The following is a 17812-nucleotide window of genomic DNA, read 5'->3' on the forward strand; positions in this document are numbered from 1 at the left end:
CGCTAATCGTTCGGGTCTCTTCATTCCTTCTTGCGTTCTCCGTCACGATATCCTGCGTTCTTTTCCTGGATTATTCGGCTCCAATTTTGCTTGATCTTGTCCGCATCCGGTTCCCTGTCGACGGGGTAGCAGTTACTTTCCTTGCGCTTCTTGTTTTTACTCGATAATTCCCTATTTCCGCATCTTTCTGCATAGAAAACATCGATTATTAGTGATTGAGCTTTGTTTGTCCATTTTCACCCAATTTACCAAAACCCTTATATTTTTAGGCTCATAATGCAGAAAAGATCAGAAATAGTATTGAAAAGCCACTAGATTACTTATCAAAAAGCATACCTTCCAGGTGCTCCACAGCCAGATTCCAATAAATTTACATATGATGGCATAGTTAGCCATGTGGTCTCTGTGCACTTACAGAGTTGGATCATTCATAATAACCCGAGGTTTAGTTGTGGTCTTGGGTTTACAGGGCCCCATCTGACCCTTGACCTCTACCTTCCACTTTTTCCTCCCGACAGTCTTCTTCATGGACCCCTTGATCTACATTAGTTTTGCTACCTTCCGCCCTCTGAGTTTCTGTGTATTTTGTCTTGACCTCCCAGGGATTTTGAGGTTTATTATTTTCCCCCCGCTTCCTCTGTCTGCTACCATATAACTATAGGAGGGAGTGGAGCTCCCTCCTCCCTGTGCCTCCATGGATGCTTGGTACTCTCTGCCACTAGTTTCGTTAAACCCTAGAATCAAAACTTCCTCTGCAGGCCTCCCCCTCGATTACTTGAGCCATTTCATATTCGTCAATCTGCGTCATTAATCTCGTTTCCCTCCCAATGTGCAATGTATGATTTCTTAGTTTCCAGACTACACGCGGTTGACTCGATCCTGCGCAGCTAGTGATCACCTCTTGCAGTCCTTTAACTTCCCTATTGTCACACAAGCTTCATGCTGTTGGAAATAATACTGAGAGGGGCAGGGGTGAATCAATATTAGTCAAGTGAGTAATATTTTTCTTTCTTACTCAAATTTATATAAGCTACTTTCATGTGGGTAACCCATGTGTACATGCAACTGTGCTTAAGGAAAAAAGTGTATATCCAACAAGCTAATGATCCAGTTAATTCATCATATGTTGATCTTTAATCTGTGCATCAGTACTTAATTAAACATTAAACAGTAACCATGTGCAGTTAATAATAGAATGAACCATCACAGACAAGCAACACACATGAACACCAAGATTTAAGGTGGAAACCCAATGTGGGTGAAAACCACATGCTGCTGTCGTCTCTATCTTCTTTTAATAATAAGAAAATCTATTTACAACAATGTATTGGTGCAGAATCATACCAGCAAGCAGGTTTCTACCTGCAGAAGGCTACAACCTTCTCTCGTTCTCTAGCTTCTACTCAAAGGGAGCTACAACTCCCTAGCTCTTGTACTAGCCAATATATTTACTAGTTGTTGAAAAGTGTGCAACAAGAAATGATAAATTTAGAAAGTGCTAAAAATAGAACTGCTAAAAATAGCACTTCTAAAAATAGTAGTTTGGCCAATGAGCATTTTGGCCATGTTGGGTGAGAAGTGAAACTGCTAAAAATAACATCTTCTAAAAATAGAATTTCTGGGTCCCTTCCTATTTATAGCAGTCCCTGGTCTATCTATAGGAAGTAAATTCAAATTTGATTTTACCAGCAGTTTGAATATTAATTAATTAATTCAGTTTGAGTTAATTAGTTAAGGAAAATCAAACTTGAAGTCTTAGTGAGAACATGCAATTATTTCTCCACTAATTGGGGAATGTGTCATTGATTTGCTCCACTGATTGAGAAATTAAGGATGAGTTCTATATTGAGAGGATCAGTTGACTTAGTTTAACTTAGTCATGTTCAGTTAGATTAATTTAACAAGTTGTTAAATTAATGAGATTCAGTTTGTTGATGCTTGCATGCATGTGACAACTGGTATTTTCAGATTACTGAGTATTCACTCATGGATAACTGATGCATGTTAGTTCAGACAGAGACCTAGTTGAGATTAGAGAAGGGACAATGTACTATCAGTTGGATGAATATTTTTCCTACAAAGGAAGCTCATCCATGATGAGGATTTATCTCCCTCAAGTTTGTGTCGTTAGATCAGAGGTTAGTGAGTGTGTGAAGAGGCCAATTCACACAGGTGGTAGCACTAGACCCCAAGGAAACTGCACAAGGAAATAGGAGGCTTGGAGGGTAGAGGAGAAGGTTTGTGAGAAGCCTTTGACTGTCTATGAGAAGCATAGGGATTGTACTGAGAGCTGGATAGCTTCCGAGCTAAGGCTTTGTGTAATCCGGACATATTTCCACTTGTATGATAATACAGAAATGGGGTTTTAGGCAGGTGTTTTCCCCGGGTAAATTCTTTTGTGTTATGTGTGATTGATTTCTCCATATAAGTTATATGTGTTCTTATTGATATTGCTCATGTTTGATTAAGCTTCCGCTAAATTGTTTGTAGAAGTAAATCAAGTGTTTTGCTTTAGTATATTGCATTACCAGGTGATCTACAGGTGGGAATTTCTACATGGTATCAAAGCTAGCCGATTTGTAGAAAAAGTTCTACATGGTATCAGAGCTAGCTGATTTCTAGGAAAAATTCTACAAAATTTCTACATGGTATCAGAGCACAAGTGATCAAGGAGAGAATAGTATACTGAGAGGAGATTTCAAAGTTTTGAGTTTTGGGCCGAGAGTTTGCAGAGAAGATCTGAAAAATTTTGTACAAAATTTTTAGAAATAAATAGCAGATTTGGATTCCTTGTGGAAAAATACCCAAAATAATAATAAAAAAAATTGGCTGAATCAGAGTTCGGATGAGGGAGATATCGCTGATTTAAAATCAACTCCTTTTTTAGAAAATTTCGTGACGACGGGAAAGTGGAAATAGATTGGTGTGCTAGCCAAGAACCTATATGCACTTCAGGTACAAGATGCATGGCAAAGGTTAGATAATTGGTGGTTGAGAGGGAGAGTAAATTACCTCTCAACATGTAGTGCCAGAATAAGTCTCAGATGATTGTGGAGGAGCTACAATTGGTGCAGCAGCTTCAGGAGGTTGTGGAGTAGCCACAACAGGGGACGATGAGTGGAGATTGAGTAGAGACATCTACTCATGCAGAGACCTCTAGTAGGGGAAATTTCAAGCCAGGTGGGCTGAGGGATCACATGCAGCCATACCTTCAGGGAGGATGTGGGATGATGTGGAGTGATTGTCCCAAGGAGGAGGGGCTAGATCCTTGAGGTACCCAACCTCTTAGATGAGACCTTGCTATGGGAGCCCCGCTGTGGAGTAGTGGGAACTGACTGATTGGGTAGAGATAGATGCGGATGGAGCGGCAGAGAGAGCTACAGTGAAGGGAATCCCAGGACAACGTAGAGCATGCAGGCTACAACAATGCGAGAGGAACAAGTGTGTTGAACAGTGTAGGGTAGCACAGAGAAGGGTGCAACGGTGCGAGATGCATGGAGATGTTGCAGTAGTGCAGAGGTCAGAGAGGGAGCACTTGTCAGTAGCAGGTAGAGATTCAACATCAAAGTATGTTTGTATCCCAATAGAGTGGTCAGTTGGGATTTTTTTTGTTCTGAGTGTTGTTGGAGCAACCACACTTGGTAGATGTGTTGCATGCAAAACATTCCAGAGTTACAGGATCGGGTTCGAGAGGAAACCTTTCTTGTTGAGAGGGAGTGTTGAAAAGTGTGCAACAAGAAATGCTAAATTTATAAAGTGCTAAAAATAACACTTCTAAAAATAGCAGTTTGGCCAATGAGCATTTTGGCCAGCTTGGGTGAGAAGTGAAATTGCTAAAAATAACATCTTCTAAAAATAACATTTCTGGGTCCCTTCCTATTTATAGCAGTCCCTAGTCTATCTATAGGAAGTAAATTCGAATTTGGTCTTATCAGCAGTTTGAATATTAATTAAATTAATTCAGTTTGAGTTAAATTAGTCAAGGAAAATCAAACTTGAAGTCTTTGTGAGAACATGCAATTATTTCTCCACTAATTGGGGAATGTGTCCTTGATTTGCTCCACTGATTGAGGAATTAAGGATGAGTTCTATATTGAGAGGATCAGTTGACTTATATTAACTTAGTCAAGTTCAGTTAGATTAATTTAACAAGTTGTTAAATTAATGAGATTCAGTTTTTTGATGCTTGCATGCATGTGACAACTGGTATTTTTAGATAACTAAGTATATGGATAACTGATGCATGTCAGTTCAGACAGAGACTGAGTTGAGATCAGAGAAGGGACAATTTACTATTAGTTGGATGAATATTTTTCCTATAAAGGAAGCTCATCCATGATGAGGATTTATCTCCTTCAAGTTTGTGCAGTTAGATTAGAGGTTAGTGAGTGTGTGAAGAGGCCAATTCACATAGGTAGTAGCACTAGACCCCAAGGAAACTGCACAAGGAAATACGAGGCTTGGAGGGTAAAGGAGAAGGTTTATGAAAAGCCTTTGACTCTCTATGAGCAACAGAGGGATTGTACTAAGATCTGGATAGCTTCCGAGCTAAGGCTTTGTGTAATCTAAACATATTTCCACTTGTATGATAATACAAAGATGGGGTTTTAGGCAGGTGCTTTCCCCGAGTAAATTCTTCTATGTTATGTGTGATTGATTTGTCCATATTAGTTATATGTGTTCTTATTGATGTTGCTCATGTTTGATTAAGCTTCTGCTAAATTGTTTGTAGAAGTAGATCAAGTGTTTTGCTTTAGTATATTGCATTACCAGGTGATCTACCAGTGAGAATTTCTACATGGTATCAAAGCTAGCTGATTTGTAGAAAAAGTTCTACATGGTATCAAAGCCAGCTGATTTGTAGGAAAAATTCTACAAAATTTCTACACTAGTACATAGGCACCGACCTACAGAAGGATACGACCTTCTTTCTTCCTCCAAGGACCATGTTTCATAAATTTTCAGACTGGATGCTCTCGGAACACAACACCACAATATGAAGGCCACGTTTGATCCAATTTTCATATTGGACCCATCAACAACATTGAAGCTCAAAATCAATGAACACTGCAATACAATCATCAACTATATTTGTATCAACCAATCATTGAAACTCAATCATTACTTTCTGAATCAACCAAACTCAATCAATCACTGAAAACCTCTGAACCTCTGACACAATTGAATCAACCATTCATTCATACTTAATCAACTTCAACAAATCTACTAGAACATATAGATCACTGTAACAAGTACACAGATCTAAACCCAGAACACTGTATCATATTCAAAACTAGCTGTGACCTCAAAAACATGCATCAGATTGTATATGAAACTTGGAACAACCGAACCAGCATGTATATGCAACTTCATCAAAGCAAACCAGCGTATAGATTTGCAAATACTTACTTAAAACTTCGTTGCACTTCCTGACTTCAGACATACCTAGATCATCACATATACAGGATAATACATGTGTTAGCAACCAAATTTAGGCCATTAGATCACATAATGATAAGTCATTATGATCCTGATTCATTATTAGATCACATCCATCATCACTGAAGCAAATCACAATCATTCAATCTGAACACTGTACCAGAATGCAGTCACCAGAGCATAGAGCAAAACCAAAACCTCTACATCAACAACTAGAACCAATTGTAACTTCAAACATCATAGTTCCCAAGGTATATGCTATTTCGATGTGTCGAACCTGCGTGTATATGCACTTTTACCAAAGTCAACCAGCGTATACATCTGTAAATATTAATTCATAATTTTGCAGCTATTCCAGACTTCAATAATACCGATATCATAATATTTAAAGAACGTCACATGCATCAATATACATATCTAGAATAAACATGATCAAACCATATAAAGATAATTCATTCCAAGCATTAAGATCTCGATCCATCATTAGATCTTGTCCTCCATCAACCGCTAAGGTTCCTCCTTGGCTCAGATCAAGTAGAGCATCATAAACCCACAACCTACATACTGGATCTCCCACTTTATCAAATATTCAATGCTTTTTTGCTTTGGCCTAATGATCTTTTCCTCCTTTTATAGTCTTAGGCCTTACTCAATACCATGGACCAAGACCACTTAGGACCAATACCTTAGACTAAATACCTAGGGTCACTACCTCGGACTAGATACCTTGGATCAATACCATGGATCACAATACAATGGACCAAATACTTCGGACCAAAACTTAATTTTCCAAGGTATACGTGCTTTTCCTTTTGTGAAAGTGCTTGTGTACGTATATGCGGCTTGTATACAATGAACCTGTGTGTATACGCAGCTTAGTCAATGGTGAACCTGCGTATACCTCTCTTTCTTCATTGTATGAAGACTGATATGTAATTCTTTGCTGTTTACCTACTATACTATGATCTTTCATCTGAGTGAGTTGCCTTCTAAACTGATTCCTTGAAGCTGCCCTGCATTTCATCACATCTATAAATACTGCTACCATGCATTCTATCACATCTGATATCTCTTCTGTAGATTCATCTAGTTACCATGTACAAGTGAGTTGTTCTGCTATAGGTGGGTTGCCATCAAGTACAACACATGCATCATAATGCCAACAATCTCCCCCTTTGGAATTCATGGCAACAACAACACCAAGTCACTCTTGTTAGAAAATTATATATTACAGAGCAATGGAACACATAAAATATTGCAGAAATATAAGCACAGAAAACGCTTAAAACAAGAGAGACATAGAATACGTGGTTCACCTAGTTTGGGCTACATCCACGGAGAAACATCCAGTCCTTCCTTTTATATTATCCAGCAAACTAAAGAGATACAACCTACAACAAATCCACTGTAATTCCCTCTTTGCTCTCAATCTCCTCTCTCTTCCTCACTCAGAATACAGATATACATAGACGCAATAAAATTCCCTCATATGTAGCAAGGGGTTGCCTTCTAGGGCAAAAAACCATAAATTAAACATAACTTCTACCATCAGATCTCCGCCTAATGAACGACCCAGATTGACTACAAAATTACAACATTTTACAAGGCAAAATTACATCTATTCTTAGCTTCGGGGGCACTACCCCCGATCCCCTCACCAGGAGGGGGCTCCCAAAAGGTCGAAGCCACCCCCTGGACCCCCCTGTAGCGAATATTTTACGGGCGGGGTTGATGCCCCATTTCAAATTTGGGTCCAATGCGGCAATACCTTTGAATACAAAAGTAGGGGTGATTTTAGGGGCGAATGTTCGCCCTTTGGCGAAATTAAGGGGTTTTAAATTTTTAGTGGGCGATTATTTTGTATCATAGTACATTTTTACAAATCACCTCAAATAGCCCACCTTCTTTTAAGGGAGAGGGTAAAAAAGGTAAATTTAGCCCTTGAAATTAGGAGTTACAACCTTCCATTCGCCCATTTTCAAGAATAGGTTTTATTTAAGTGAATCCTATGGGCCAAAGGCCCAAATACCATATTTATAAAAAAGGTATGGTAAATTAATAAAAATATAAATAAATGAGAAGTATGGTAAATAAATAAAACATATTTTATATTTATTCCATAAGTCACCTTATATACATGCAAGGGTGTAAACAAATAAAAATATAAGTAAAGTGGAGGTATGGTAAATAAATAAAACGTCTTTTTATACTTATTCAAAAGGTATGGTAAATAAATAAAAATATAAATAAACTAGATGCATGGTAAATAAATAAAACCTCTTTCTATATTTAGTCCATAACCCTCGTTCTATTTATGAAGGCTCAAGAAAGAGGTTTTATTTAAGTGAATCCTATTGGCCAAATACCATATTTGTAAAAGAGGTATGGTAAATTAATAAAAATATAAATAAACGAGAGGTATGGTAAACAAATAAAACATTTTTTTTATTTACTCCATAAGTCACCTTATATTTATGAGTACTCAAAAAATGTGTTATATTTAGGTGAAACCTATGGGCAAAATGCTGTGGGACAAATACCATGGACTAGATTGTTATTAATACCATGCAAGAAAACATTATTAACCCTAATATTAGTATTAATAAAAATAAAAATGGCACATGGTATTGACCCATGGTATTCACCAAAATGGCACATGGTATTGACCCATGGTATTCACCTGGAATGTAGCCTATTTAAATGGGGGAATTAAACCAACATAGATCCATCTTTAATCTGGATCTACTAACCCCCGAGAGGTATCAAATATCGTGATATGAAAACTAGCATAGAGTGAAAAAATATTTGATCCGATCAAGAGTAAAAATGGATGTTTTAATTTAATGTATGTTAAACATTTTAGCTTGGTTAAAATAAAAAATAAAATAAAAATCAACTATTAATTTTATTAATTTTTATAAATTGCTAATAGTAATTTTTAAGCTCCAGGTTTATGATAACCCATGGTATTGACCCATGGTAATACCATGGTATTCATGTGAGCATAGACTATTTAAAGGAGAAATTCTATCCTCTTAGATCCATCTTAATTTTGGGTCTACCAAGTGCTCAGAGGGATAAATAGATTTCATCCCCCTAAGAGTGGTAGATGTGGAGTTAAGATGGATATAGGTTGGTTTTTATGATAATGAAGATATTAAATAGACTTAGGAAATTATATTGTAAAAACATCTTAAGGTGAATGGTTAAAGCATAGACACTGGACAAGTATATTTGTATACTTCTGTTTTAAACTGAAACAAATCCAGAGCTAAAAGGAATGGATTGATTGCACTAGTCATCCTTCTATAACTTTCCAACATATGCTGGAGTAAACAGATTGTAATTTGGGTAATTTTTCTAATTGCAAACAAGAACATACTTGTGTATTGGCAGGGTGGTTACGATTTCCCTAGAAGTGATGAATTTGAATTTTTCTTGGTTTTATATATAGTATTAGGTTTTTTCTCATGCTTTTTGTGAATGGCACGAGTGAATTTTATCCTACACCTACTAGGTTATCGCTATGTAATTTCGGTAATTTTGATTTCAAAAGATATTTTAAAGAAATGAAATGATTTCATTTGTGTATTCAATAAACACAAGATTTTATAATTGAGTAAAATATTCGCCATCCCTGGTGAGAGATTCGCCAAAAAAATATATACACAATCATATTATTGATAAAATCGCCTTCCATTTTTCCTATATACCATGGAGATTCGCCCATTTATTATACATGTAAATTTGGGGGGGTTCTTAAAATTTTCCCTGTACAAAAGATAATTAGGCTCCACACCCAACAACTCTCCCCCTTTGACATCAAGGGCAAAGGGCAAACTAAGATATTCTCCCCATTTGATATTCATTATTCTATCCATGCTCCCCTTGAGTACATGCTAGAATCTTTGAATGTGCTCCCCCTTTGTTCATGTTGAGATGTACTGTATCATCCATGCTCCCCCTGAGCACACGCTGAGTCTGCAAATATTTTCAAGAAAAAATATCATGCCTTTATAAATCAATTATGTGAGTCTAACCTTCCTATCATCAATGACTCATACATACATCCATTCTCCCAACCAAGTGGGGATATACCAAACTTGATCATCCACCCAACCAAGTGGGGATATACCAATTTTTTATACATGACTAAAATATAGCAATTATTACAACAACCTTCCCATGCATAGTGGGGGTACAAATTACATCATATGACCAAAAGGGACTCATCACAAGACTACAACAGACAAAGACAAATTATTACATCATGAGTCTTGATATGACCTTTACATCGAATGATATACATGCCATTTATAACAAAGACAAATATCTAACCAAGACCATGATAGTCATCAACAACAATCATACACCATGTATGATCTGATCCATAAGCACCTGTCAACAACATCCAAACCAACAACTTGTATATGTCCATCATTAGTACCCAAGATATGACAATTAAATATGATCAACCTGTGTCAAAGAATGTCTGCATATAGATATCAACTCATCTTCTTTATCTCATCAAGATCAACTTTCTTCATTTCCTTAGTAGAAAGAGCCTTATCATAACCTTCCATGAATCAACTCAGCATACGTCATATCTCCAAGCAGTAACACAAAATCATTCACACCATATCATATGTGAAAACACCATAGTCAGCACATTATGATATTTTACATCGTCATCAAGTACTGCATGATCTTTCCACAAGAACCTTCAATTTATCAAATATGTATCATCACTAGGGAACATCCCACATTTGATAAGCATCAACATATGTGAGTATCATCCTATCATCATAAGGTAAGAACGCATCATCATTAAGTGATTAAGTAAGCCATGTCTTTGAATATCCATGTCTTCATGCGACCTACAATAACACCATTCTCTTGGGCAACCAACAATATGCAACTTAAGTAATCATCCATGTATGCATCATAAAGAGATATCAATATGTATCTAGCAAACCATGATCTCATTGTCTTTTGTCAACATTTCTTGATATCATCAACAACAACAATCCTTAATTATGTGACAGCCAAGAACTATAGGAATCATGTATCATAACTGTACCATATGATCTTTAGAAGGAATATATAAAAAATCAGTGGATCATCATCAAATAATGAAGTTGTGTACTCAAGATTTGTACTTCTCCTTGTCCTTATGAAGATCATCATGTAAGAAACATATATGCACTATATGTATCATCAACGAGTCATCCATAATAATCAAAAATCTGATTTGAATACCAACTATGTGACCCCATGTATCATCTGAGATTTTATCATGGGCAATTCATAACTGTAACATAGCATGATTAGACATATAAGAACCATCATCATTGATTGGGTACCAAGGACTTCTAATCATAATGCCAACAATACTTTATTAGAGGCATAGCATGTTCTTCCCCTGAACCTGTTCCACCTGTTCACTATCAGATCTGATCATTGCATATATCAATAAGAAGTATCGAGGCATCATCATCAATCAAATATACATCAAGTTATCAACAACTTTTGAGGATAAAAAACATTTCTAAATAACATCCACAAACTATAGTCATCTCTCATCATGATAGAAAATATAACAGATAATTCTCTGAATCATATCAAATCAATTTTTCTGAGTCTCTCCCCCTTCATTTTTCTCAAACCATATATACGCGATTGTGCAACTTCGAACTTGCGTATACACGCGACTTGTCTTCATGAAACTTGCGTATGAGATTTAGAGCATTGAAGTTTCAAACTTTTAGCTCTCCTGAGTCTGTTATGTCTGTACACTATGCCATGCCACATTTTCTTGACTGTACTTCCTTCTTCTTCCATATCTTCGAGTGTGATGATGTTTTATCCTTTTGGTATGGTGCCTGAAATTTTTCTTGCATTCCTTCGCTATATGTCCAAACTTGTTACATGCATAATATATTACATGTTTCATATTTCTTCTATAGCAGTCAATGGATTTGTGACTAAACATATTGCAAGAAAAACAATATCCTTTGAAGTACTTGGAAGCTGATGATCTCTCTGTGTGATGGTCTTGAACCATTCTACTTCCACATCTTGCTGCGACATGTCCAATATTATGACATACAAAACATTTAACATTATTCATTTGAGGAAATAACCGACTATCATTTCCACATTTAGGAGTAAAAGGCTTTCTTTGAATAATTTCTTTCCTTGGTTGTTGATGGGGTTGACCTTTAATCTTATTGTTGAGCATTTCAGGTTTTACATTAGAGTTCCTTGCCTTAGCTTGTGAGCTAGATTCACCTTCAACAGATTCATGGAAACCAAGACTAGTTTTGATGGCAGGAGACCTTTGAATAGTAAGAATATCATCCAAAATATTAGTACTATCTTGAAATTGTAAGAACTTATCCTTTTCTTCTAATTTACCTTTTAGTATATTTACCTCAACCTGATATTGCTTTTCCTTTTCAAGATACTTCTTCTTCATGATTTCTTAAGCTTTTCTTCCTTCTTCCATTTGTTGCCTTAATTCAAGAACTTCGTTTTCTTGTTTTTCAAGAGCTTGGAGTAGTTCTTCATTCTGCTTATTTGATTTTTCAAGATCTTCTTTTAGAGAGAGGATCTTAGCTTCAATACTTTCATAGTAACTAGATCTATCTTTGAGTTTCTTGATTGTTGGCTCCTTTTATTTACTTCAATTCTTAATGATGTCACTTCATCATGTAGCTTTTGACATTGATCTTCCTTTTCCTTGAATTTCTTCCTTACTTTGTTTCCTTCCTCTAGTTGAGCTTTTAGTTTGGTAGCTTCTTCCTTGAAGGTACACTCCCTTTTGTCCAATAGATCTTGTTGATCTCTAATTTTGTCTATGAGCCTTTTAAATTCTGCCTCTATTTGATATCTTTCTTTTTCACCAATAAGAGAAAATTTAGTTTTTCTATCACTTTCATCATCTTCAAATGGATGGAGAAATGTATCACTAGAGGATAAAAAACTCATACCTGATAGTTCTTTTGCTTGTGCATCCTGAGGTGATTCTGAATCTGAAGAATTGCTTCCACATAATCCCCAATCGACTCTCCCACTGTTATAGTTCCATTGAGAGGTCTTCTTCTTCTAAGGCACTTTATTCTTTAGCTTATTTCCCATTGTTCTATGGATCCCCTTCAAGCGATCAAGCTTTTACCAAAGGACCTGCTATGATACCAATTGTTGGAAATAATACTGAGAGGGAGGGGTGAATTAGTATTAGTCAAGTCAATAATCTTTTGCTTTCTTACTCAAATTTATATATGCTAATTTCATGTGGGTAACCCGCGTGTACACGCAACTGTGCTTAAGGAAACAAGCGTATATCTAGAAAGCTAATGATTCAGTTAATTCATCATATGTTGATATTTAATCTGTGCATGAGTACTTAATTAAACATTAAACATTAACCGTGTGTAGTTAATAACAGAATGAACCATCACAGACAAGCAACACACACGAACACCAATATTTAAGGTGGAAACCCAATGTGGGTGAAAACCACCTGTTGCTGTCATCTTTGTCTTCTTTTAGTAATAAGAAAATTTGTTTACAACAGTGTACTTGTGCAGAATCATACTAGTACGCGGGCTTCTACCTGTAGAAGGCTACAACCTTCTCTCATTCTCCAGCTTCTATTGGAAGGGAGTTACAACCCCCTAGCTCTTGTACTAGCCGATATGTTTACCAATACGTAGGTATTGACCTATAGAAGGCTACGACCTTCTTTCTCCCTTCAAGGACTACGTTTCATAAATTTTCATATTGGATGCTCCTGGAACACAACACCACAATATGAAGGCCACGTTTCATCCAATTTCATACTGGACCCATCAACAACATTAAAGCTCAAAATCAATCAACACTGCAGTACAATCATCAAATATATCTGTATCGACCAATCACTGAAACTCAATCATTACTTTCTGAATCAACCAAACTCAATCAATCACTGACAACCTCTGAACCTCTCACACAACTGAATCAACCATTCATTCATACTTAATAAACTTCAACAAATCTATTAGAACAGATAGATCATTGTAACTAGTACACAGATATGAACCTAGAATACTGTATCATCATTCAGAACTAGTTGTGAAATCAAAAACATGCATCAGAGTGTATATGCAACTTGGAACAACCGAACCAGTGTGTATAGGCAACTTCATCAAATCAAACCAACATATAGATATGCAAATACTTACTTAAAACTTGGTTTCCATTCCTGACTTCAGACATACCCAGATCATCACATATACGAGATAATACATGTGTTAGCAACTAGATCTAGCCCATCAGATCACATAATGATATGTCATTATGATCCTGATTCATTATTACATCTTATCCATCATCACTAAAGCAAATCACAATCATTCAATCTAAACACTTTTACCAGAATGCAGTCACCAGAGCATAGAGCAAAACCCAAACCTCTGCATCAACAACCAGAACAAAGTTGTAACTTCAAACATCATAGTTCACAAGGTATATGCTATTTCGATGTGTCGAACCTGCGTGTATATTCACTTTTACCAAAGTCAACCAGCATATACATCTGTAAATATTCATTCATAATTTGGAAGCTATTCCAAACTTCAGTAATACCCAGATCATAATATTTATAGAATGACACATGCATCAGTATACAGATCTAGAATAAACATGATCAAACCATATAAAAATAATTCATTCCAAGCCTTAAGATCCCAATCCATCATTAGATCTTGTCCTCCATCAACCGCTAAGGTTCCTCCTTGGCTGAGATCAAGTAGAGCATCATAAACCCATAACCTGCATACTGGAACTCCCAATTTATCAAATATTTGATGCTTGTCTGCTTTGGCCTAATGATATTTTCCTCCTTTATAGTCTTAGGCCTTACTCAATACCATGGACCAAAACTAGTTATGACCAATACCTTGGACCAAATACTTGGGTCAATACCTTGGACCAGATACCTTGGATCAATACCATGGATCACAATACCATGGACCAAATACTTCAGACCAAAACTTAATTTTCCAAGGTATACACGCTTTTCCTCTTGTGATAGTGTGTGTGTACATATACGTGGCTTGTATATAGTGAACCTACATGTATACGCAGCTTGGTCAATGGTGAACCTGCGTATACTTCTCTTTCTTCATTCTGTGAAGATTGATATGTAATTCTTTGCTATTTACCTACTATACTGTGATATTTCATCTGAGTGAGTTTCCTTCTAAATTGATTCCTTGAAGCTGCCCTGCATTTCATCACATTTGTAAATACTGCTGCCATGCATTCTGTCACATCTAATATCTCTTCTGTAGATTCATCTAGTTACCATGTACAAGTGAGTTGTTCTGCTATAGGTGGGTTGCCATCAAGTACAACACATGCATCATAATGCTAACAATCTCCCCCTTTGGACTTGATGGCAACAACAACACCAAATCACTCTCCTGCTTTGACATCAAGGGCAAAGGGCGGACCAAGATATTCTCCCTGTTTGATCTTCCTTATGTTGTCCATGCTTCCCCTGATTACATGCTAGAATCTCTGAAAGAGCTCCCCCTTTGTTCATGCTGAGATGTACTGTATCATCCATGCTCCCCTTGAGCACATGCATAGTCTGCAAATATTTTCAATAAAAAATAACATGCCTATATAACTCAACTATGTGAGTTTGACCTTCCTATCATCAATGACTCATACATACATCCATTCTCCCAACCAAGTGGGGATATACCAAACTTCACTTATCCACCCAACCAAGTGGGGATATACCAATTGTTTAAACATGATTGAAATATAGCAATTATTACATCAACCTTCCCATGCATAGTGGGGGTACAAATTACATCATATGACTAAAAGGGAATCATCACAAGACTACAACAGACAGAGACAGATTATTACATCATGAGTCTTGATATGACCTTTACATCGAATGATATACATGCCATTTATAACAAAGACAAATATCTAACCAAGACCATGATAGTCGTCAACAACTATCATACACCATGTATGATCTGCTCCATAAGCACCTATCAACAACATCCAGACCAACAACCTGTATATGTCGATCATTAGTACCCAAGATATGACAATGTAAATATCATCAACCTGTGTCAAAGAATGTCTTCATATAGACATCAACTCATCTTCTTGATCTCATCAAGATCAAATTGCTTTGTTTCCTTAGTAGAAAGAGCCTTATCATAACCTTCCATGAATCAACTCAACATATGTCATATCTCCAAGCAGTAACACAAAATCATTCACACCATAGCATATGTGAAAACATCATAGTCATCACATTATGATCTTTTACATCATCATCAAGTATTGCATGATCTTTCCACAAGAACCTTCAATATATCAACTATGTATCATCACTAGGGAACATCCCACATCTGATAAGCATCAACATATGTGAGTATTATCCTATCATCATAAGGTAAGAACTCATCATCATTAAGTGATTAAGTAAGCCATGTCTTTGAATATCCATGTCTTCAAATAGCCTATGTCTTCATGCGACCTGCAATAACACCATTCTCTTGCCCAACCAACAATATGCAACTTAAGTAATCATCCATGTATGCATCATAAAGAGATATCAATATGTATCTAGTAAACCATGATCTCATGGTATTTTGTCAACATTTCTTGATATCATCAACAATAACAATCCTCAATTATGTGAGAGCCAAGAACTATAGGAATCATGTATCATAACTATACCATATGATCCTTAGAAGGCATATATAAAAATGAGTGGCTCATCATCAAATAATGAAGTTGTGTACTCAACATTTGTACTTCTCCTTGTCCTTATGAAGATCATCATGTAAGCAACATATATGTACTATATGTATCATCAAAGAATCATCCATAATAATAAAAAATTTGATCTGAATACCAACTCTGTGACCCCAAGTATCATCTGAGATTTTATCATGGGAAAATCATAAACGTAACATAGAAAGATTAGCCATATAAGCATCATCATCATTGACTGGGTACCAAGGAATTCTAATCATAATTCCAACAATGCTTTATTAGAGGCATAGCATGTTCTCCCCCTGAACCTGTTCCACCTGTTCATTGTTAGATCTGGTCATTGCATATATCAGTAAGAAGTATCAAGGCATCATCATAAATAAGATATACATCAAGTTATCAACAACTTGTGAGGATCAAATTTTTTTTTAAATAAAATCCACAGACTATAGTCATCTCTCATCACGACAGAAAATATAACAGTTAATTGTCTGAATCATATCAAATCAGTTTTTCTGAGTCTGTCCACTTACATTTTTCTCAAACCACATATATGTGATCGTGCAGCTTTGAACTTGCGTATATACATGACTTGTCTTCATGAAACTTGCATATGAGATTTATAACATTGAAGTTTCACACTTTCAGCTCCCCTCGAGTCTGTTATGTCTGTACACTGTGCCATGCCACATTTTTCTGACTGTACTTCCTTCTTCTTCCATATCTTCGAGTGTGTTGATGTTTTCTCCTTTTGGTATGGTGCCTGAAATTTTCTCCTACATTCCTTTGCTATATGTCCAAATTTGTTACATGGATAACATCTTACATGTTTCATATTCTTCTATAGTAGTCAATGGATTTGTGACCAAACATATTGCAAGAAAAACAATATCCTTTGAAGTACTTGGAAGATGATGATATTTCTGTGCAATGGTCTTGAACCATTCTACTTCCACATCTTGCTACAACATGTCCAATATTATGACATATAAAACATTTAACATTATTCATCTAAGGAAATAACTGACTATCATTTCCACTTTTAGGAGTAAAAAATTCTCTTTGAAGAATTTCTTTCCTTGGTTGTTGATGGGGTTGACCTCTAATATTCTTGTCGAGCATTTCAGGTTTTACATTAGAGTTCCTTGCCTTAAATTGTGAGCTAGATTCACCTTCAACAGATTCATGGAAACCAAGACCAATTTTGATGGCAGGAGACCTTTGACTACTAAGAATATGATCCAAAATATTAGTACTATATTGAAACCATAAGAGCTTATCCTTTTCTTCTAATTTACCTTTTAGTATATTTACCTCAGCCTGATATTGCTCTTCCTTTTCAAGATATTTCTTATTCATGATTTCTTCAGTTTTTCTTCCTTCTTCCATTTGTTTCCTTAATTCAAGAACTTCGTTTTCTTGGTTTTCAAGAGCTTGGAGTAGTTCTTCATTCTGCTTATTTGATTTTTCAAGATCTTCTTTTAGAGAGAGGATCTTAGCTTCAAGAATTTCATAGTAACTAGATCTATCTTTGAGTTTCTTGATTGTTGTGCTCCTTTTATTTACTTAAATTCTT

Source organism: Pinus tabuliformis, chromosome 4_1, assembly GCF_031772625.1.
Source record: "Pinus tabuliformis cultivar Carrire ecotype Pingquan chromosome 4_1, CPIR1, whole genome shotgun sequence".
Taxonomy (NCBI): Eukaryota; Viridiplantae; Streptophyta; class Pinopsida; order Pinales; family Pinaceae; genus Pinus; species Pinus tabuliformis.